This window comes from Megalopta genalis, unplaced genomic scaffold (genome assembly GCF_051020955.1).
Source record: "Megalopta genalis isolate 19385.01 unplaced genomic scaffold, iyMegGena1_principal scaffold0022, whole genome shotgun sequence".
Taxonomy (NCBI): domain Eukaryota; kingdom Metazoa; phylum Arthropoda; class Insecta; order Hymenoptera; family Halictidae; genus Megalopta; species Megalopta genalis.
The window spans coordinates 3,006,184-3,027,500 of record NW_027476092.1 but is presented as its reverse complement, the minus strand read 5'-3'; the positions used below and the strand labels follow the sequence as shown (position 1 = coordinate 3,027,500).

Below are 21,317 nucleotides of genomic sequence, written 5' to 3'. Positions count from 1 at the left end.
TGAAATCTCGATAGTTCTACGAATACGAATCGTCCCGAAAAAGATTTTGTCACCGCTTCGAAGCGGTGTTTCAGACGGGCGGACGTATATAAAACATATACGACACACGACACCGCCTTCCACACTCACGCTAGTTCGAACACGATTTCCATCTCTCTCGAAGACTGTTAGACGTACGTAAAATTTCTCAATATTCATAGGGCCGCGACAAACGCCGACGAAGCGCCCATCATTCGCTCGTACGTATATAGGCAACAAGTGCCATCAACGCAAGCAGTTTATAAGTACGTAAACGACCCTCAGCCAGGCGTGGTCCAGGAATTGTATCCGTGGACCGCAATGTGCGTTCGAAATGTCGATGTTCATGTGTCCTGCAGTTCACACGTTGACGCGCAATTAGCTGCGTTCTTCATCGACCCACGAGCCAAGTGATCCACCGTTCAGGGTAATTTTTCCCTTTTATTCTCTCATATATATAATGTGTATTTGCTATCCACCACATTTTTGTGTTATATTTCGGAACAAGCCGATACCCGAAGAGCTCCAACCAGCGCGCGAAGGAGATTCGGGAGTCGTCGTACGACGACATAATTGTCCCTTAAAGAACGAGATATTTCCGTCGAAACCATATATATATGTACGAGCAAATCCAAAACCACTGTTTTCTTGCAAGTTCGACGGTCGGAGCGAATAGAACATTGAAAAGCCTTCTATCGAAGAAACACAGAGAGTATATCACCTCCAAAAACGACGGGGATATGGATATTCAAACTGGACAATTATCAACCCGATACTGGATTCGAAAAGTTTCTCTCTCCTTTCGTCGTTATTTACACCGGACGGACTCACGGCCGGCTCTAGCTGGGTGTCATATATATATATATACGTCCCACGCTCATGCTGCCACTAGCGCGCAACAGAGTAGGGTGTCAATGACAACGACACAGCATTGAAACGAGCTACACAAGCCGGTCTCTCTTGATACCAATGTAAACGAGCATTAAGTTATCTTCAGACTGCCCGATATTTTCGTCCTTTGGACTTTCCCAACGATTCCTTTTTTTCTTTTTTTTTACACCACAGCGAAGACTTGAGGAAGCGTGATTAGCACGCTCGCATCCCTCCCTGTCCTACTACAACTGTGTGTGTGTGTGTGTGTAAAGAAAGAAAAAAGAATACATTGGCTTTCTCTCTATCGAGAACATGGCCTACGCAACGCAGATCAAAGGCCTAATACGTGTAATATAATACGCGTCTGGCCGTGTATAAATCACGCACGAATGATCTGGTCGGGCCCAACTCTTCTCGTACGCTTATTTTTCCGTGTTGGGGCACTATCATAAAATCACATAAACCCCAACACGTGTGTGTCTTGGAAGGAAGATGGCCTACGCAACGCAGATCAAAGGCCTAATACGTGTAGTATACACGTCTGCCGTGTAAATCACGCACGAATGATCTGGTCGGGCCCAACTCTTCTCCACCACACCACATCCCAACTTTGTACATTTTTATATATTTTTGTGCGTTGGGGCACCTTCATAATCACAAACCCCAACAACACATATATCTCTCTCTCTCTTTGAAAGATTTGTTGTGGCCTACGCAACGCAGATCAAAGGCCTAATACGTATAGTACACACGTCTGGCCGTGTAAATCACGCACGAATGATCTGGCGGGCTCAACAATATCTTTTTTTTATATGAATTCTTATCCACAAACTAATCGAATTCATTTTCTCTCCTCGTCTCCTCTCTCTTTGAGATATATTGGAACATTGTAATGATCCTTCCGCAGGTTCACCTACGGAAACCTTGTTACGACTTTTACTTCCTCTAAATAATCAAGTTTGGTCATCTTCCCGGCATCATCGGCAATGCCGAAACATTGCCGCGCACCAGTCCGAAGACCTCACTAAATCATTCAATCGGTAGTAGCGACGGGCGGTGTGTACAAAGGGCAGGGACGTAATCAACGCGAGCTTATGACTCGCGCTTACTGGGAATTCCTCGTTCATGGGGAATAATTGCAAGCCCCAATCCCTAGCACGAAGGAGGTTCAGCGGGTTACCCGGGCCTTTCGGCCAGGGAACACACGCTGATTCCTTCAGTGTAGCGCGCGTGCGGCCCAGAACATCTAAGGGTATCACAGACCTGTTATTGCTCAATCTCGTGCGGCTAGAAGCCGCCTGTCCCTCTAAGAAGATTTGTTTGTACGTTGGTAGTAAAAACCCCACCGGCAGAAGCCGAGAGCCTTCGAGATACCATAATTACGTCTATTTAGCAGGCTAGAGTCTCGTTCGTTATCGGAATTAACCAGACAAATCGCTCCACCAACTAAGAACGGCCATGCACCACCACCCACCGAATCAAGAAAGAGCTATCAATCTGTCAATCCTTCCGGTGTCCGGTCCTGGTGAGGTTTCCCGTGTTGAGTCAAATTAAGCCGCAGGCTCCACTCCTGGTGGTGCCCTTCCGTCAATTCCTTTAAGTTTCAGCTTTGCAACCATACTTCCCCCGGAACCCAAAAGCTTTGGTTTCCCGGAAGCTGCCCGCCGAGTCATCGTAGGAACTTCGGCGGATCGCTAGCTGGCATCGTTTATGGTTAGAACTAGGGCGGTATCTGATCGCCTTCGAACCTCTAACTTTCGTTCTTGATTAATGAAAACGTTTTTGGCAAATGCTTTCGCTTCTGTCCGTCTTGCGACGATCCAAGAATTTCACCTCTAACGTCGCAATACGAATGCCCCCATCTGTCCCTATTAATCATTACCTCGGGGTTCCGAAAACCAACAAAATAGAACCGAGGTCCTATTCCATTATTCCATGCACACAGTATTCAGGCGAAGGTAGCCTGCTTTGAGCACTCTAATTTGTTCAAAGTAAACGTACCGGCCCACCTCGACACTCAGTGAAGAGCACCGCGATGGGATATTAGTTGGACCGCCCCGTGAAGAGCAAAGCCCACCGGTAGGACGTACCACATAATGCCAGTTAAACACCGCGAGCGATGAACCGACACTGTGACACACAGATTCAACTACGAGCTTTTTAACCGCAACAACTTTAATATACGCTATTGGAGCTAGAATTACCGCGGCTGCTGGCACCAGACTTGCCCTCCAATGGATCCTCGTTAAAGGATTTAAAGTGTACTCATTCCGATTACGGGGCCTCGGATGAGTCCCGTATCGTTATTTTTCGTCACTACCTCCCCGTGCCGGGAGTGGGTAATTTGCGCGCCTGCTGCCTTTCTTGGATGTGGTAGCCGTTTCTCAGGCTCCCTCTCCGGAATCGAACCCTGATTCCCCGTTACCCGTTACAACCATGGTAGGCGCAGAACCTACCATCGACAGTTGATAAGGCAGACATTTGAAAGATGCGTCGCCGGTGCTATAAGACCATGCGATCAGCACAAAGTTATTCAGAGTCACCAAAGCAAACGATGGACGAGTGTAAACACCCGCCACCGATTGGTTTTGATCTAATAAAAGCGTTCCTACCATCTCTGGTCGGAACTCTGTTTTGCATGTATTAGCTCTAGAATTACCACAGTTATCCAAGTAAATTTTAGTACGATCTAAGAAACCATAACTGATTTAATGAGCCATTCGCGGTTTCACCTTAATACGGCATGTACTGAGACATGCATGGCTTAATCTTTGAGACAAGCATATGACTACTGGCAGGATCAACCAGGGAACTATATAATATGTATATATAAAATGGACAAAATTTAAATCCTTTTCCATCGTCGCCTGTTTCATATATATGTCAGGTCGACACACCACTTTTCTCTTTCAAATATGTACAAGTTTTGCCACATTCCGCGCTTGTAACATATCTTCTTTAACGCTCAATTTCTTTCATTTTTCTACCATACAGATATTACCGTACGCCCAAAAACGTACGTATTATATTTTTGTTCTATCGTAAAATCACATTTTTCTACGTACGCCAGCTTCGTACGTTTCTATCTTTGCCTTCATAAAATCACAAGATAATTTTATCTTCAAGAGTCTCGCTATTAACATCTTGTAAGATAAATGTACGTCCCAGCTAAAACGTACAAATACTTCAAGTTAAGTAATAATATATCATCGCTATTGACAAATTTTTAAGATCCAAGACACAGTTCTCTCTATATGTTTCAATATTTTTTATGTACTCAAATATATTCAAAGGAAAAAGTACATGGGTGATGCCATAGTCGTGGAAGCGCGTACGCTCACGCTGATCTTCTGACCGCCGGAAGCACGAAACCTCTGATCTGGGCAAAATCGGCAAGCCGAGGAAGAACGGACAGGACACATGCTGGACTGGCGAGAAAGCGTGTTCTTCCGCTCGCGCTAGGCATTTCGATTTCTGACACCTCTTGATTTAAAAAATCAGTTTTTTGATAGTTTTCTCTCTCCACTGGGCTATTCATTTTAGCCACATTCCAAATCTTACAGATGCAGTTTAAAAAATTTTTCCATCGCTCGGACAGAAGAGTTGATGCTCAGTGAGTACGAGTATACATACAAAGTGCATACGGGTAGCCAACCCCGTAGGGCTTGCCACATATGGGCCATTCGGTCAAAGACACCGACCCGTGGCCACGCTGTGTGGAGAAAAGTCCGTAACGTAAACGGCACGAAACAGTCAGGACTGAAGCCCCGAAGGAGCTCTGAGACAGCTTCTCGACCGAGATCGTAGAATTGGCCCAAAACCCGCTCTGCTCCGTCCGCCTCGCACGGACCGTGTATCTCTTATAGATACCGAACGGCCGGCAAGGACGCCGGCGCCGCCGGCCGAATAGCACGCGCGCTTATGAGTGTAAACCGGCGCGGCAACAGACCGCCCGGCCGTGCTGTTGTAACATAGCGCGTGAACGAACGAAAAAAAAATTTATAGTAAACATTAAAATAAATTACACTACCGTAAACTAGACAAAAAATTACACATTTTTTCCCACTATGAAAATTTTCAAAAACTTTTCAAAGTCCCATCGCATCGAGTAAACTTTTTTAATAACGCTTTCGCACGATTCTAAATCCTTAATCCATATGTGAAATCGTTCACTGATCACGAATATCGTATTTAAAAAAATTACAAAAATTTATTTTTCAAAATAATAAAAAAAAAACGAAAAATCACAAGAGTAAAGTACCATTCTTTTAAACAATATGTCCTTCTAAATGCTTAATCCCTATGTAAAAATGTTATTTAAGCAAGAATATGGAATTGAAAAAAATTAGAAAAATTTATTTTAGCCGTAAATCGAAAATAATGGGGACACCGGAGCTGCTCGAAGCGCCGAGAAGCGCAGAGGATAGCGCGTTGGACTTCTAATCCAAAGGTCGCGGGTTCGATCCCCGCAAGGGATGATGCGTTTTGCTGTCGAAACGGGAATACTCTTGATTCGATGTGCGCACATTTTTTTTTTTTTCCCCCCGTGTCCGCTACCTTGTCGTGGTGGGGGGGGTTTCGTGCCCTAATGATCCTCAAGGCTGTGCCGGTGGGGATTTTATTCCCTGGCAGGTTCTACCTAGCCGGAGTGGCTTGAGGTGAGGGGCCAACTAAAGTCGGACACATACCGTAAATCTGTGGTCATGTTTTACAGGAACGGGGGTCTTGCCTTAACCGGCTGGACCGCGAGGATGACAACCTCTCTAAAAAATCCCTAGCCCCAAGCAGTGTTGCGCGGTGAAGAGGGCGTAGCTGGAGTAAGCGCCAGCTATGGTTGGTGGATGCACCAATCGTTAGCGGACAACCCCGGGGTACCTGGCGACCCCCCGGGCGTATTAGCCTTCCCCGGGTATGGCGGCTCTACCCGGGGTGACCTCCTTTCCGACCACACTCGTGGGATGAACTATGGATTCTTCTTTTTCAAAAACAAACGGGGAGGGGGGTAACGAGCGAGAGGGAGAGGCGTGCGAGCCAATCCTGCGCCTAGAACGATATGTAGAGCCGGTGTCGCGGAGGCTTTCTGCCACACGCGGCACAAAGAGGCCTGCGGAGGGCCTTGGCGACTGCGACGGGGGGGAGGAGTCGGACTTCTCCGTCTCCTCCCACCACTCGTCGCAGAGCGTCCCGGGCACCTCCAGGAGGAAACGGGGCCGGCCACCGACGACCGGGGAATACGTTGGCCTCCAAGAGGCCAAACGCAGACAGGCTGAGGCTGATAGAAGCCTCATAGCGGGCATTTTCGACCCGGCTGCCCCGGGGCCAAGGCTTGCGAGATCCAGCGACCCGCTGCCGGATGAGGTTGAGGTCGCTGCGGATTTCCGGGGCCGTCCGACGCGTGACGTTGCGGCAGCAGTAATGGAGTGCCTGGGCGATGTGGCCAGAATCTCCAGTGCTGCGACGGGACTGAAGGCCAGTGCGGTGCGGTCCCTCAGGACGGCGGCCCTGAGCAGCCGGGTGAGCGTTGCGGAGCTGGCAGTTCGGTCGGCTCCCAGCGCCACCCGGCTGTTGGAAGCCGAGAATGCCCAATTAAGGGAGCAGTTGGCGGAGTTGCGGGCTGAAGTCGCCCGACTCCGTCAAGCGGTGGAGGCGGGGCCGGCTGTTGCCGGGATGGCTCCGCCGCTGCCCCCTTGTGGGGGCAAGGGATTGCTGCCGGATATCGGCGCTCGGGGGCCCCAGTCCCCTGGGCGAGGAGGGTCCTCGCCTCCACCCGCGGCTGTGCCAGCAGATTTGCTGGCACAGATCGGCTCCCTTATCGATGCCAAATTGGCATCGTTCAGAAGGGAGCTGGTCCAGCGGGTGCGAGGCCCACGATCGGCGGCACCCGTGCCGTCCGCCCCACCCCTGCCGATGGACAGGAGGGGGGGAAAGAAAAAGGGTGGCAGTGGGGGAGGGACTGTGGTCGCTAAGGCGACACAAATGCAGCCCGCCCCTACTGTTGCGCCGCCCTCCACCACACCTCCAACTGAGGTGTGGTCAAAGGTAGTTGGCCGGAAGGCCAAAAGGGCGGCTGCCGCAGATAAACCTGCGGCAGCTGCCAAGGCTGCTTTGACCCAGAGGGCGGCGAGGCGGGTGGCACCGGCTGCTCCCAAAAGGGCTCCCCTGCCGCCGCGTCCGCCCCGCACGGCTGCCGTTAATCTAACGGTACCGGCCGGCGGGGCGATGAGTTACGCCGAGGCGATGGCCACTGCCAGGTCCAAAATAGACCTGGCAGAAATTGGCATCGCCTTGCTGAAGCCGAGGAGAGCGGTTACGGGGGCAATAATTTAATAGGTCCCCGGAGCTGATGGAGCAGCCAAGGCCACTGCCCTGGCCTCTAAGATGGCTGACGCGCTGGCAGGGACCGGCGTGAAGGTCGCGCGCCCAATCAAAAAGGCCGACCTTAGGGTGCGCGGCCTGGTCGACTCGACCACGCCGGTGGAGGTCGCCGCAGCTGTCGCCCGTGTGGGAGGGTGCGACCGGGGGATGTGAAGACCGGCGAAATCCGGTCTTCCCCCTCTGGTTTGGGCACCCTCTGGGTCCAGTGCCCTGCTGCGGCCGCGCGCAAAGTTGCGGTCGCTGGCAAACTGACAGTGGGCTGGACCCAGGCGACGGTGGAGGCCCTCAGCGCCCGCCCGTTGCAGTGCTACCGCTGCTTTGGCTTAGGCCACACAAGGCAGCGGTGCACTGTGGCCGAGGATCGGTCCGGCTGCTGTTTTGGGTGCGGCAGTCAGGACCACAAGGTGGCTGGCTGCACTGAACAGCCAAAGTGCCCGCTTTGCGCGGGTGCTGGCAAGCCGGCCGGCCACCGCCTCGGCAGCCGGGCGTGCCCTGCCAGCGCGAGACGCGGCAGAGGGAGCAGGGGGAGGAGAACCACGACGGCCAAGGCAGCAGCCGCCGTGGCAGCTACTAATACAAAGGATCCGGCACCCAAGGATGCCACCTTGGATCGTGCCCGCGGGGGCGGTTGGGGCTGATAAAACCCCAGACGCCACCGCTCCCGCGGCGGCGATGGAGATAGAGGCACCGGAGTAATGGGGCCTACTGGCCCTATTATTCAGGCCAACCTGAACCGCTCGGTCAGGGCACAAGACCTTTTTGTGCAATTCCTGGCCGAGCGGGGTGCCGGGTTGGCCGTAGCGGCGGAGCCGTACCGGGTCCCCGACCATCCACATTGGATGGGGGACTTGGACGGCTCCGCCGTTATAATATGGGCAGGCCGGCCGGGGTCCCCGGCGTGCTCCGTTATCGAGCGCGGCCGGGGATACCTGGCCGTTGACTGGGGCGGCACCGTGGTTGTGGCGATCTACGCACCTCCGAGGTGGTCCCTCGAGGAGTATGAACAGTATCTGGACGTGGTGGGGAGATGCGTCTCTCGCTGCCAGCCACGTCCGGTACTGGTCCTGGGGGACTTCAACGCCAAGTCTTCGGCTTGGGGTTCCCCCAGGACGGACCCGAGGGGCCGGGAGGTGCTTGATTGGGCGGCGGGACTCGGGCTCTGTCTCCTAAACATGGGCTCGGTCCATACGTGCGTGCGGTATAACGGGGGGTTCATCGTTGACCTGTCATGGGCAACGCCCCCGGCTGTGCGCCGTATTACGGGGTGGAGGGTGGCGGAGGAGGTCGAGACGCTGTCCGACCACAGATACATTGTTCTCGGCCTCTCCGCCGCCCCATCGACGCCCCGACGTCGCCCCGCTGATGAGGGATCGCCTCAGCCGCGGTGGGCGCTGAAGCGCCTCGACCAGGACGCTCTGATGGCGGCAGCCCACGTCGTGGCCTGGCCGGCAACACCGGCCGCTGGGCTCAGGAATACATGGGATGCAATCAATCCCCTGGGCAACCCAGGCCGCAAGGGGCAAACGTGCCCTAGCCACACTTGAGCCTCCACGAAAAAGGTACCGCTGGATAGCTCGTGTTCTTAATACGCAGCGAACTGAACGAAGTGTGGTGGAGAGGAAGAGGCAGCCTCTCCGACTGCTGTCTCCCACGTGTTTGCCGTGCGTGGCGACCATTGTCGTCGGTAAAGAGGATCCTGGGATCTGAGGGGGCCCTCTCCTGCGGGTGAGACGTCCCCAACACGTACCATTGGCCTCTGCTTCGGCTAGATGGGCGGCTGGACGAGAAAAGCAGCCCTGGTCCAGTCAATCGGCTTGGAACGACCACACGCTTCGGGCAAGTGGGTTCTGCTGGGCGAGGACGCGGGCTGGGTAAGGAAACCGACCCAGCCAGCAGACTATATTCGGTGCGTAGCCCTAACTCAGCCTTTGGCGGGTTCCAAATTGTGCGGGTCGGTGGTGGCCGGGGAGCGCACTGGATGAAAGACCAAGACACATTATGGGTCTGAATAAAAATGAAAAACAAACAAACAAAAACTAAGCGTCCAAAGACGACGGGTCCAGCTCCTACTCGGAGTGAAGCCGTCGCCGCAGACGCGGGAACTGCAAATGCAGCTGTCAGTCCCCCCGCGTCTGTGAGAAAGACAAGATCCGGGAAGGTGATTAATATCGCCAATCCTCGCGTGATCTTGCAAAGATGTGTGACTCCCACGCGAGCGGTCTCGGTGAAAACCGAGCCCACGGTAGAAGGTACGCCGGACACCGGTAACGTGGAAGTAATCGAACGAGTCGGAGACACGTCACTCGTGAAGGTGCAGTCGGCACCCGAGCGTGTCGAGGACCCTACTGGTGACGGTTGGCAAACCGTCACCAAAAAGTCGAAGCGAGCCAAGCCGGGCGCACCCACCGGCAAGGCCGCAGTAAACCGGGCCAGGAGACCGAAGGGGACGTTCTCCGGGCAGAAGGTACGGCCTCTCGATCTCGTAAGAGACGAAGCCTTTAGGCGAGTATCCGAAATACGGACCTTTTGCTTTCGACCTGAGTCGAAAGTCAATAAGGAGTCCGGGTCAAAGATACTCGCCGAGGTTGAGGCACTCAACGAGTTGGTTCAGGAGCTTATTCAACGGAATAGCTTCGTCGAAGGGCAACTCGCCGCGGTCAGGGCGGACCTAAAAGCGCGTCCTGCCGTAATGAGTGCGATGCGACCTGGGCCGTCCAAGGGAACTCTCCCGAAGACGGCCTGCAATGCCGCGCAGCCGACTTACGCCCATGTGAACAAAGTCGACTGCAAAGGAGCTACTCCGGAAGCGGGAAGACGGCCACAATCGCAGCATGTGGTGAAAATCTTCCCGCCGAAGGAAAAAGGACAGAGCAGCGAAGTTACGAAGGTTACTGTTCTGTCCCTCATTAAACCAGCGAAGGAGGCGATCCGAGTAAAGTCGGTCCGACGCATCCACTCCGGTGGCATCGTCGTCGAGACCGACCGAAAGGAGGACCTGCAAGCCTTTGTTGGAAACAAGAAGCTCCGGAGCGCGGGTCTGTCCGTCTCCTTACCTACCAAGCGGGACCCCGAGGTTTTAGTTTACGACGTCCCGCGTCGGATGGGTAAGGAGGAAATTGCCTCCAGTATTTGGAGGCAAAATCTCTGCGATGCGAACCAGAAGGATGTGCCTTCGGGAATTCGGGTCAGCCGCATGGCTGGCAAGACCCCGGAGACAGCCAACTGGGTCGTTGCCGTCAGTCCGCAGAATCTTCAGCGGCTGAAGCAGAGGGGTAGCCGAGTTTACCTTGGATGGAACTCCTGTCGTGTACGGGATTTCGTCCAGGTGCTTCGGTGCTACCGTTGTCAACGCTTCGGGCATACCTCGAAGCGTTGTAAATTCAAGGAGGATGTGTGCGGTCACTGCTCCCAAAAGGGGCATACCTTCACGCTCTGTAGCAAGAAGAGTGAACCTCCGGTCTGCTCTAATTGCAAGGACAGAGGGTGGGCTAGTGCACACAAGTCGCGGGACCCAGCTTGCGTTTCCTATTAGGCGGCGCTAGCTTTGGAGTCGTCCCGTGTCCGACTTGAGTGACGGGCAGACGTGGACTTGTCCACTCCGCCATTCGAACGGCATGCTGGGCGGACCCCTCGGGGTTCGTCCCCTCGGGCCAGGCTGAAGCCCCTCTTGCGGAGATAAATTGACTTCAACACTACTCCGTCAAGAGTGCCTGGATTGGGTTGGACTCGAGGTGGCAGCGGGAGTAGCACGTTGTCTTCCCCTGTCACGATAACGAACGAGGGTAGAGCCAGACCATCGGCACGCGTCGAGAGAGCGGCTAGTATAGTCCACATAGGACCCAGGCATAGCCCATCTTTAGACTCACAACGACGACACTAACTATCTGAGGCGGGTGATCGGGGCCTACCTGCGGGACAGCTGGGTGGAATACCCGGGCCGGTACGGGACGATACGGAGGGAAGTGGACTGCGGGGTCCCACAGGGGTCCGTGTTAGGACCACTCCTGTGGGACCTGGGATATAACGCAGTCCTGAGGGCCTCCCTGCCCGACGGTGCCACTGTCGTCTGCTATGCGGACGACACGTTAGTGGTCACCGTCGGGGACACCTTCGAGAGGACCATCCGACGAGCGGAGGTTGCGGTGGCAGCCGTCGTCGCGAAGTTCCACGATCTGGGGCTGAAGATGGCCCCGGAGAAGGCCGAGGCCGTCTGGTTTGGACGGCCTCGGTCGTGGCCACCGGCCGGATCGTGGATCTGGGTTGGAGGAGCCTGCGTCGAGGTGAAGTCCGAGATCAAGTATCTCGGACTGACCCTCGACAGCCACTGGAGATTCGGGGCGCATTTCGGCCGCCTCGTCCCCCGGGTTGGGAGGGCGGCGGCCTCGCTCGGCCGCCTGTTGCCCAATCTCGGGGGACCGGATAACATGGTGCGTCGCCTATACCTAGGCGTGGTGCGGTCCATGGCCTTGTACGGCGCCTCGATCTGGGCGCCGTCCGCGAGGGCAAGCCGGCGCATCACTTTGTTGCTGCGCCGGCTTCAGAGGCAAATGGCCCTTCGCCTCATACGGGGTTACCGCACCACGTCTACCGTGGCGGCGCTTGCTCTGGCGGGAGAAATTCCCTTCGAGCTGCAGGCGGCGATGCGCGCCTATGTTTATAGGCGCATATGCATCGCTGGCCGGGCTCGGGGGGGCCCGCCGGAGCAGGAGGCGGTCCAGTGCTTCGAGCTCCAGGCTCGGGGACTTGCGCTCGCCAGATGGCATGCGGAGCTTTGTTCCCATGCCGGCGAGCGCGTCCCTGGGGCTCTCCTGCCGCACTTCGCCTCGTGGCGGGAGAGGCGGTTTGGCAGGCTCACCTACCGTGCGACGCAGGTGTTCACCGGGCATGGCTGCTTCGGTGTCTACCTGTGTCGCATCGGTCGGGAAGCGACGACGGTGTGCCACCACTGTGGCGCGGAGGAGGACTCGGCGCAGCATACACTGGAGGTATGCCCCGCCTTTTCAGTGCTGCGCCGAGTCCTAAGACGGGAAGTTGGTCGCGACCTCGCTCTCTCCAGCTTAGTTGGGGCCATGCTGGAGAGCCCAAGAAAATGGGCGGCAGCCATCGCCTTCTGCGAAGAGGTGATGCTGCAGAAGGAGGCTGCCGAGCGGGGTCGCCGTGAGCGGGGGGTGCGGCGTGTGCGCCCACGCCTAGTGCCCCCCCCCCCGAGCAGATGAGAGTAGGCGGGCGGCGGGTGTACCAGATTACTGGTTTAATTGCCCGCCGCCCGCCACCCCCCCCCAACTGAAGCTGTCCTCCCCATATTGGGAGTGACGAGGCGGTGTGGGGTGCGGTCCCCCGCACCGCCGAAGCAAGATGATTCATGGGGGGAGTATAAATATCCCCCCCGGGACGCGGCCGGCCACCGCCATTCCATCCTGGTGGCCGGCCAGGCGAGGGGGAGCCGCGGTTGTGTTCTTTAAGAGTTCCCGTGGCTCCCCCGCTACTCGCCAGCGCCCTAGGCCGCCGTGGGGGTTTTAGCGGGTCAAAACCCGCACTACCCCCGCCCCGCCCCTCGGGCGGGACGGGGGTGTCTGACCAGCAGATTTCCCCCACGTTAAACAAAAAAAAAAAAAAAAAAAAAAAGAGTACTGAGAAATTTCTTTGAAATTCTTTTTAATCTCTTTGAAGTAGATTTGGATCTGAAAGTCTACCAAATGCTCAAAGAGAAGAACGAAACGAACCTGATTGCTGTAACAATGAAGTTTTTGCATAATAAGCTTAAGAAATTAATCAAAAAGATTTCCAAATATGATGATTTGTGTTGGGACAAAAGGTTGGACAGAAGAGCAGGTTGCAAGACCAGGATTGCAGAATCTATAGCCTACGTCAACGTTAGAAAAATAATATACGTTGCGCGGTTAGTGGAGTGAGAAAGGGGGATAGACGCATCGATACGGTTTCTCTCTCTCTCTCTCTCTCTCTCTCTCTCTTCCGCTTGGTCCGCTATGAACGAAGCGCGGTTTTTATATGTGAGAGAGATGGAGGATAGATGCGTCGCAACGGTTACCGTCGCGCACGACGAATGCGTCGCATTTGTAACGAGTCTGGAGACGATTTCTAAGCGGTCTTCTTGTCTTATTGAATTTAATCATGTGGCGTTTTTTATCGCGCTTGCATTTTTACATTGTAGGAAATGTTTTGGAGTGTGAGAGCGACAGAGAGAGGGGTAGATTAGAGAGGCTGCGCTTGCATTTTTACGACGTTGTGGAGAGTGAAGTGCGCGTGCGTGCATGTTAATAAATAGATGAAGCATAACGCGGAGCAAATTAAATCGTTGTCGTACAGTGGAAAGGTGCGTGTTGCTATAGACATATATTTTGCAAAAAGTAAGTTTACGTTTAAGATGCCCGCAATAGATTTTATTGTCGATATGGACGGTTTCTTCGTAGCCAACAAATTTAATTGTAAAGAATTAGCCATCGTTAATGCTCATACCGCTGAATATGAATTATTTGAATTCGAATTGTACGTTCGCTACATGGATTTATCCAGAAGCGATCAGAAGTCTGCATGGCATGTCTCGAATTTCGTGCACGGGATTTCATTTAAAAATTTCCAGGGGAAAAAGAATTATCAACAAGAGGACATTGGCATTATTATAAAAAATTTCGTTCGAGACTACAAAGATCCCGTCGTCGCGTACAAAGGGGGGCATATTGAAAAGGATATTTTAAATAAAATAGGAGTTGGCAGTTTCAATTTGGAATATCTCGGCTGTCCGAAATTCAATTCATTGATCGCGGAACCGATGTATCAAGAATACCACGTACCATGCAGGCTTCATTGCTGGACGCGAACTTCGAAAGAAAAGATTCAATATCATTGTTGTTTGAGCGAAGTTCGTGTATTTTAGATGTGGCTAATGAAATCGATAGGTAACACTTTTTTTTTTCTTTTTTTTTAGTTAGAATTATTTTTTATTTCTATGGCGCCTTTTTGTAGAGAGAGAGAGAGAGAGAGAGAGAGAGCGTAGGAACGTATGGATTATCGGTGCGAAGAGGACAGGCTTAGCAGCTTTGAAAATTGGCCGATCCCGTTTATTAAGCCGGAGGAGCTCGCGATCGCTGGATTTTATTATCTGAGGGAGGATGATTTCGTGGAATGCTTCGCGTGCGGCATAGGACTTTATTGGTGGGAAGCCGGGGACAAACCCATGTTGGAGCATCGCTTTTGGTCCAGGAATTGTCTGTACGATCCTCGAACAACGTTATGTATATGTTTAGCGCGCAATGTCCGTTTTGTCCATCAACGATGACGACGACAACGAGGGTGGTGGCGTCAACGATGAATAAAAAAAATGTAATACAAAGTTTAAAATATTTTTTAATTTGTAAATTTGCTGTGTAAAAGCATATGCATCAATCGAAAATAGGGATACATTTCCGAGTTCAGAAAAAGTCGAATATTGGATAATAAGCACGAATCGAATTGGGTAGGGTTTATCTTTAAATCGTTTTTCCTTTCGGTTTGTAACGCGATTGTCACGTACCGCGGTTTTTTCATTTGCGGAGCTGTTTTTATCGCCCACGTGTGCTTCGTGGTTGTTTGCAGCATCGGATACTTGTACAGTTACCACGAACGGAAACTCATGCTGATCGTTCTTTCGCTCTCAAGAATACGCAGCATCGACAACTTGTGTATTTCATCCAAAGCGACGTGCGACATTCTCCATTGAATTTGATACAAATCCAGGACAGGTTTCGCATTGTCGTACCAGCTTCGTAAAGCGTTAGCGTCGTTGCGCGCGCGAATCAAAATCAATCCGTGCCGAGCATTTATTACAACGCGTTAGTAATCTTCGCAGAAGTCTAGCAATGTGTTCATATGCACGCAAAAGTTGAAATGTAGCAAATTCGTAAGCGTTACGGTGAGAGTTTCCCTCCGTTGATCATCGTTTCTGTATATCCAGCCCGCGTTGGACAGCGTGTGACAGCCTACACGCCCCGTTACACCATCATAACAACATCCGGTTAAGGTCCAGCCGACTACGATCCACGTGGAGCGAGATAAGAGCCTGCTCCACGTGGAGCGAGATAAGAGCCTGTATAAAATCACCGCACATCAAAGACAGACCATTGAGTTGGAATCAGGGTTTTGACCCATACACATCAAATTGCTGTCCGTCATTACTATTAAAATTTGTACTGTGTTCATTTATTGTATTGTACATTCAGGCGTAACCCGCTTGAATGAAATAAAGTTTTTTATATATCTAAGTGTGAAAATTTACATCACAAGCGCGTTGCTCTTCGTAATGTTCAGACTGATGTAATTCTTCAAGATCGTCGTTGTACCGGGATTTCTGGACCGATCGATTTCCACTCCGTTCAGTTCATAACGTATCTCGTCGAACATAAACGCTACCGCATTGTTCTCTAGAGCCACCGTGTCGTTGGTCGATCCTCCTGGTAGGCTGAGTCTTCCCTCCACGTATAGGAAGCTTTTACACGGAAGAGTGTACAAGTCTTGATGTTGAATGGGTAATCTTATCTCATCACTGTTTCCAAACGTTGTGTTGGCGTACGTATTGTAGGTGTGCATGTCGATCGTAGTTATTCGATTGTCGAAGATTGGTGCCTCAGAGATGTTCAGAATGTCGTCGGACATGGCGGTGAAGCGAGTTCGATTACTTGGTAACGATGAATCCCAAAGATCGCAAATATTCCACGTTTCGGTTAGTTTCCTCGTCTTCTTCTTCTCCTTATTGTCGAAATGGCGCGCCGTTTTTTATGTTCGACGTATTCGATATCCTATTATTATTATTATGAATTAACATAACGGCTATGTCAAGGTTATGAGACGATTCGACGAACGTGCAACCGAACCGTGATTTCTTCGTTTCGAAAATCAATTAAACGTGCAGACTGGTCCACGATGCGAATCGTTAAATCTTCCATTGATCGTGTAACGATCAGGAGGTAAATGACTCGTGCCGGTATTTCCGATATTTTATACTCCGGCGACATGTTAGGCGTGAATTCGTGTATCGTGTGAATCAGTTTCCCGTTATCGTACGAACCGGTGGTTACGTTGCATTCTATTCGAATAATATTCGTGTTAATGATATTCACGGAAGTGTGCGATACATGCCACGTGTTCGGTGATAGAATGCGATTCCTAGAAAATCCTAGGATTGGACCCACGGTGTCGGGTTTCGTAAAATCTATCTTATATGCGCTTTTAATTTCGCTTTTCATAGTATTGTTGATCGCTCGTAGGATCAGCGGATATTCTACATCGTTGTTATCTTTGGCTGGAGAAGGATACCGCGCGTTTATCTCACGCCTCAAGTAAGCGTTGATCGCCCCCAGTTCGTTCGAGCCGTCCGGGATGTTTATCTCCTCACCCTCGTCGCCGAAATAGAATTTATTGTCTCCGATTGTCGAAAAAGAAACTTTAGCCTCGGACAAAAATTAATTTATAGTTTACTTAGGACTGAGATTCGAAAATATCAGATTACGTTTCCGCCGGTTCCGTCAACACGCACCGACGGTGATGTAAACTGTATATCAAAGATACCGCTATACAGGGTGTTCGACGATTATTTTAACAGCCAAAAATGAGGGGTAGCTGAGGTCATTTGAAGTAACTTTTTCCTTTGCGAAAATGCAATCTGGGGCTTTGTTTACGAGTTATTAACGAAAAACACTGGCCAATGAGAGGTGACGGTGCGAGGGAGAGGGTCCGCGAGAGAGTCCGCAGCACGAGGCTTTAACAGAAGGTCGGGACGGACTCGAGCCGCGTTCGAAGTATTGAACAAGTCACAAGGCGAGAACTTACCGGATTTTTTTACTACATAACAGTGATATTTTTAAGAAAAACGCTGTTCACCTTTACTTTAGAACGTCTGAAGAATATTTACTAATTTTTCGGACCCGAAATAATATGAAGTTTAACCGTGGCAGCCGTTTTAATTTTCTGGTGTGCATGACACCTCGTGTGTACCACTCAACTGGCTCTGCAAAAGAAATTACTGAGTATAAAATTGCAAAGTGATACCCCATTGATGAGACACTTCACGACATTTGATGGCCTAATCCCTGAATTGAAAGCAGCTGGAGGAAAATTAGAAGAGATAGATGTAATTTCTCATTTGTTATTAACACTTCCATCATCTTATGATGGAATGATAACAGCTATTGAAACTTTAGCTGAAGACAACTTAAGTATTGCATTCGTAAAAACCAGGCTATTGGATCATGAGGTGAAATTGTTAAATGAGAATGCCGATTCAAGTATAAAGATTCTCCAGGCAATTAAACAAAATAATAATAAAAGGAGATTCACTAATCACCCCCCCGTGTCCGCTACCTTGTCGTGGTGGGGGGGCTTCGTGCCCTAATGATCCTCAAGGCTGTGCCGGCGGGGATTTTATTCCCTGGCAGGTTCTACCTAGCCGGAGTGGCTTGAGGTGAGGGGCCAACTAAAGTCGGACACATACCGTAAACCTGTGGTCATGTTTTACAGGAACGGGGGTCTTGCCTTAACCGGCCGGACCGCGAGGATGACAACCTCTCTAAAAAATCCCTAGCCCCAAGCAGTGTTGCGCGGTGAAGAGGGCGTAGCTGGAGTAAGCGCCATCTATGGTTGGGGGGTGCTCCAATCGTTAGCGGACAACCCCGGGGTACCTGGCGACCCCCCGGGCGTATTAGCCTTCCCCGGGTATGGCGGCTCTACCCGGGGTGACCTCTTTTCCGACCATTCTCGTGGGATCAACTATGGATTGTTCACAAATTAAAAAAACCGGGGAGGGGGGAAACGAGAGGGAGAAGGAGGCGCGCGTGGCTAGCGTGCGCCTCGAGCGCATGGATGGGTCGGTGTTGCGGGAACTTCCCGCAACACGCGGCAGAGAGAGGTCCGCTGTGGACCTTGGCGAGTGCGATGGGGGAGAGGAGTCCGACCACTCGGTCTCCTCTCACCGCTCTTCGCAGAGCGCCCCTGGCTCCTCAACAGGGAGGAAGAGGGGAAGACCGCCGACTACTGGTCAGTACGTTGGCCTCTATGAGGCGAAACGTAAGCTGACGGAGGCCAACAGGGGCCTCATCGCGGCAATTTTTGACCCGGTGGCCCCGGGGTCGCAGCCCGGGAGATCGGTCGACCCGCTTCCGGACGAGGTGGAAATCGCTGCGAATCTTCGCAGCCGTCCGACGCGGGAGATAGCGGCGTCGATAATGGAGAGCCTGGCCGAAGTGGCCAAGATCTCTCATGCGACAAGGGAGTTGCGGCCAGTCACGGTGCGGATCCTGCAAGCGGCGGCCCTGAACAGCCGGGCGGGCGTTGCGGAGCTGACAATGAGGTCAGCTTCCGACGCCACCCGGCTGTTAGAAGCGGAAAACGCCCTCCTTAGGGAGCAGATGGCGGAGTTGCGGACCGAGGTGGCCCGAATCCGTCAGGCGGTGGAAACGAGGCCGGCAGCAGTCGAGATGCCTCCGCCGCCGGCCCCTGAGGGGGGCACAGGGCCGCTGCTGAGCGCCGGCGCCCGAGGGCCCCAACGCCCTGGGCGAGGGAAGCCCTTGCCGGCGTCCGCAGCGGTGCCAGCAAATTTGCTGGCACAGATCGGCTCCCTGATCGATGCCAAGCTGGCATCGTTCAGGAGGGAGCTGATCCCGCGGGTGCAGGATCCGCGGTCGGTGCCACCCGTGCCATCCACCCCCAGCCTGTCGATAGACAGGAAAGGGGGGAAAAAGGGTGGCAATAGAGGAGGGGCTGCGGCCGCTAAGGCGGCACAGATGCAGCCCCCACAGCAGAGGGCTGCCTTTGCTGTTGCGCCGCCCTCCACCGCACCTCCAACTGAGGTGTGGTCAAAGGTAGTTGGCCGGAAGGCCAAAAGGGCGGCTGCCGCAGATAAACCTGCGGCAGCTGCCAAGGCTGCTTTGACCCAGAGGGCGGCGAGGCGGGTGGCACCGGCTGCTCCCAAAAGGGCTCCCCTGCCGCCGCGTCCGCCCCGCACGGCTGCCGTCACGATAACGGTACCGGCCGGCGGGGCTATGACGTATGCCGAGGCAATGGCCACTGCCAGGTCAAAAGTTGACCTGGCAGAGATTGGCATTGTCTCGATGAAGCCGAGGAGGGCGGTGACGGGGGCTCTAATTTTGGAGATCCCCGGCGCCGACGGGGCTGCCAAAGCCACCGCCCTTGCCACGAAAGTGGCCGAAGCGCTGGCAGGCACCGGCGTGAAGGTCGCGCGCCCGGTAAAGAAGACCGACCTTAGGGTGCGCGGCCTGGTCGATTCGACCACGCCGGCTGAGGTTGCCGCGGCAGTTGCCCGTGTGGGAGGGTGCGACGAGGGGGAGGTGAGGACCGGCGAAATCCGGTCTTCCCCCTCGGGACTTGGCACCCTTTGGGTCCAGTGCCCTACTGCGGCTGCACGCAAAGTTGCGGTTGCGGGAAGGCTTACTGTGGGCTGGACCCAGGCGACGGTCGAGGCACTCAGCGCCCGGCCCCTGCAGTGCTATCGCTGCCTTGGCCTAGGCCACACTAGGCAGCGATGCACTGCGGCCGAGGACAAGTCCGAATGCTGCTTCGGATGCGGCAGTCTGGACCACAAGGTGGCTGGCTGCACGGCGAAGCCTAACTGCCCGCTCTGTGCGGGAGCAGGCAAGCCGTCCGGCCACCGCCTCGGTAGCCGGGCGTGCCCTGCCAGCGCGAAACGCGGCAGGGGAAGCAAGGGGAGGAAAACCGCGGTGGCCAAGGCGGCGGCCACCGTGGCAACTAAGCCGAAGGTGGCACCAAAAGGTGTCACCGTCGCGCCCGCGGGGGCGGATGGGGCCAAAGAGGCCCCAGACGCCACCGCTCCCGCGGCGGCGATGGATGTAGAGGCCTGCCCATAATGGGGCCCAAGGGCCCTATAATACAGGCCAACCTGAACCGCTCGGCCAGGGAACAGGACCTTCTGGTGCAATTCCTGGCCGAGCGGGGTGCCGGGTTGGCCGTAGCGGCGGAGCCGTACAGGATTCCCGACCATCCACATTGGATGGGGGACCTGAGCGGCTCCGCCGTTATAATATGGGCAGGCCGGCCGGGGTCCCCGGCGTGCTCCGTTATCGAGCGCGGCCGGGGTTACCTGGCCGTTGACTGGGGCGGCACCGCGGTTGTGGCGATCTACGCACCTCCAAGGTGGTCCCTCGAGGAGTTCGAGCAGTATCTGGACGGGGTGGGGAGATGCGTCTCCCGCTGCCAGCCCCGTCCGGTGCTGGTCCTGGGGGACTTCAACGCCAAGTCGCCGGCTTGGGGTTCCCCCAGGACAAACCCGAGGGGCCGGGAGGTGCTTGATTGGGCGGCGGGACTCGAGCTCCGTCTTTTAAACACGGGCTCGGTCCATACGTGCGTGCGGCACAATGGGGGGTCCATCGTTGACCTTTCATGGGCAACGCCCCCTGCCGCGCGCCGTATTACGGGGTGGAGGGTGGCGGAGGAGGTCGAGACACTATCAGACCACAGGTACATTGTTCTCGGCCTTTCCGCCGCCCCATCGACACCCCGACGTCGCCCCGCTGATGAGGGATCGCCTCAGCCGCGGTGGGCGCTAAAGCGCCTCGACCAGGACGCTCTGATGGCGGCAGCCCACGTCGTGGCCTGACCGGCAACACCGGCCGGGCCAGTCGACGGGACAAGGGAGGCCCATTGGTTCCGGGGCGCAATGACGTCCATTTGCGACGTCGCCATGCCCCGGGCCAGGGTTTTCCCGAGGAAGGCGGTGTACTGGTGGTCGCGCGCGATAGCGGATTTGCGCACAGAGTGCGTTCGCGCGCGACGCCAGTGCGCCCGCGCCCGTCGACGACGTCGTTCCGACGTGGAGCTGGCTATCCAGCTGTATGGGCGATACAGAGAGAGGGTGGTCGCCCTGCAGCTGGCCATCAGGCAGGCAAAGAGCCAGGCCTGGCGCGACCTTCTCGGCACTATTAACCGAGACCCATGGGGGCGGCCATACAAAATGGCGATGGGACGATTGCGTCCCTGGGCGCCCCCTGTGACGGAGAGCCTGGATCCGGGGATGCTCGGACGGGTCG

The 21,317-nt window shown here is 54.1% G+C and overlaps 2 non-coding genes across 2 annotated transcripts; both read right to left on the bottom strand.

The window, feature by feature from the left end:
• Positions 1-293: 293 nt before the first annotated feature.
• On the bottom strand, positions 294-448 carry LOC143260886 (5.8S ribosomal RNA). Its single transcript, XR_013035149.1, has one exon. It is a non-coding gene; the product is annotated as a 5.8S ribosomal RNA (ribosomal RNA).
• Positions 449-1,781: 1,333 nt separating this feature from the next.
• LOC143260885 (small subunit ribosomal RNA) lies at positions 1,782-3,702 on the bottom strand. The gene has a single exon (XR_013035148.1). It is a non-coding gene; the product is annotated as a small subunit ribosomal RNA (ribosomal RNA).
• Positions 3,703-21,317: the final 17,615 nt, after the last annotated feature.